Source organism: Montipora foliosa, chromosome 12 (assembly GCF_036669935.1).
Source record: "Montipora foliosa isolate CH-2021 chromosome 12, ASM3666993v2, whole genome shotgun sequence".
NCBI classification, from domain to species: domain Eukaryota; kingdom Metazoa; phylum Cnidaria; class Anthozoa; order Scleractinia; family Acroporidae; genus Montipora; species Montipora foliosa.
The window spans coordinates 40,158,527-40,161,026 of record NC_090880.1 but is presented as its reverse complement, the minus strand read 5'-3'; the positions used below and the strand labels follow the sequence as shown (position 1 = coordinate 40,161,026).

General features: G+C 38.0%; 2 protein-coding genes across 6 annotated transcripts in view; both read right to left on the bottom strand.

Moving 5' to 3' along the window:
• Positions 1 to 2,500, bottom strand: part of LOC137980041 (uncharacterized) — a 42,057-nt gene that overhangs the window by 22,838 nt on the left and 16,719 nt on the right. The gene's annotated exons all lie outside the window — the stretch shown is intronic.
• Positions 1 to 2,500, bottom strand: part of LOC137980052 (uncharacterized) — a 15,474-nt gene that overhangs the window by 9,184 nt on the left and 3,790 nt on the right. The gene's annotated exons all lie outside the window — the stretch shown is intronic.

The window sequence follows — 2,500 nt, the reverse complement described above, 5'->3', positions numbered from 1 at the left end:
GAAGTCGGGTCAGTTTGATCCCGGAAAGCTGTGATAACTAGTATATTGCCTTTGTGTAAGGAGTCCAGAAATCCAGTTATACCATATTTTCAAATTTGCGCATCGGCCGAAATAACCGTCCAATTTAACTAATAAGCTGACAAACTCAACTGATCACTACGGAACGGTCTCATGAAATGGAAGCTAGCAAATGTATAATATAATTTTGGTCATCAAAGGCGATTGCGTGTATTATTAACAGGTAGTTGAAGAAGACCGTTTTAGTGTCGGTCTGCGTGTTATACCCAGCTTGCATCTTATACTGATCGATTTCAAAACGATACGGTTTGCATGTTGTAAAGACGGCAAAACAGAAACAGAAACAGAAACAGTTTGATATCACAGGAATAGCTACCTCCAGGAAACACCAAAACAGGGGAAATTCCATAAAATAAACAGGTTGTTTCATTTTACTACGCTCTCAACGGTTAAAAGGCATAATACTTGGGACAAATACTTTAATGAAAATTCAAGCGTATCTTTATACATTCCGGGACTTCGCGATGGCAGTCGTGAAACAGTACATAGCTTTTATTTCTTTCAAAATTGTGATCGCAAACGAATTCTCCTTTTTTTGTCGGTGTGAAATTGAAATGTAGTAAACTCTAAAATATCCACATTTCAATGCAGGGGTCATTGTCTTCCTGAGGCGACAAACTCTATGGTTCTCCGCTACATTAATATTTATTTTTACTCTGTCTAACGCCAGACGATTTTACTCGTCAATGGGTCAAAAGAGGTGATTTCGCAGTACACTCAACTGAGAAAATAGCTCAACATCGAGACTGATTGTTCCCTATATTATGGTGACTCGAAATGTGCAATTAAAAAAGTAGGTCACCAAGCTCGTTTGAGAGACATAACTTGCTCAAGTTACTCATTTAATCATTGCGCCTTCATCTATCAAGGACAAGTTTATTCCATCGGTTCAATCTATGTTTTGCACGAACAGGAAGCACAGCTTTGACGTAATTCTTGAAATAACAAAACAGGTGAATTGTGTTGCTCAAAAGGAATAATTTAATGTTTGTTTTATGGCACAGGCACAAGTCTTGAAAAGGCACTGACTACAAATGTTCTTCGGGTGCGTGATCTCGAGGAGACAATTTTGTGTCCACGAGTGATGGCTACGAATACTATCTTTCCTGTAACTTTTTTTTCTGACGTAAACTTTTTGTAATTTTTTTACAGCGCAAAGAAGATGAGTAAGAGAATAAAATTATGCCAAAAAAAAGATAGGTCACCAACCTCGTTTAGGAGAAAACAGAAAGCAAACCAAGCTCGACCCCTCGACAACACGTCTCCCCGATAGCGCGGTTTCACTTTCACAGTCGGACTTAAATGTTCTTTAGCATCATCAAGGCTATCACTCGACTTTTTGTTTTGTGAGAGTTCAAAACGTTTCTTGTTTTGCTCTTTACTGCTGTGCTCTGAAAACGGCCATTCTTCTTTCTAGCGAGCTTTCCCTCACGAAAGGTCGCCATTTTAAAATGTTTTTGGCCACGTTCGATATATCAATATTCACACATTGGTACGAGTCTTTATGGTTAAATTTAAACATTGTTTTGTTTAGAAATATCCGTTGAGACTTGTGAGACAAAGAGCCATGAAATTTGACCATAAAGCATCTTAGCCATGCCTGAATACGAACGGGGCTTACACTGTGTTATGCGCAGAACAGGATGCGCAGTGCAATACTAGGGAATCACCTTAATTCACTTCATCGGTCTGGATGGTATCAGAATCAGTAAACAAAGTCCCCCACCCCCCTCCCCCCCTCCCCCTCCTACCTCCCGGGCTACACTCACCTGGACTATCGTACTTCACTTAATTATAATATGACTCTTGGGTTCAAACCATTTACGATTGTATGATTACTACTAAAACCTGAATTTTGGCAGCTTGAAAAATTATATCAGAAAAGCGATAAAGTATCACGTGTTATAGGGCTCGTTGCAACACGAGAAGAAAAGGAATAGCGCGTGCTAATTGAATCAACATCATCATCATTTTATTTCAATAGTAAATCAGGTAAATAAATAACATTAAAATAAAATAAATAGGTATACACATACATTCACAGATAGCTAGCATTTACATAGATAGAGCAAGAACATATAGGGGGACATGAAACACAAGGAAGTAATAATTTGATAGCTAGAGAGTGATTAATGATAACTGGTAATTTGAGACATCAACATGATCATCCTCATCACGAATCACCGTAAGTAAAGATTAGTGAATTTTGTTTTTGAAAGGTTTTTTTCTAAGTTTCCGCAAGTCAGGCTACAGGCAATTCCATAACTTAGCTCCGAAAATGGAAAGCGAATTGAGTCGAATACTCAGTTTTGATTTATTAACATATAAGTTACCAACATCAGAAAACCTAGTGTTACATGAATGAACGTCGGATGAAAAAGTTAAAAATATCACAGATATTCTGAGGCGCAGAATTGGTCGA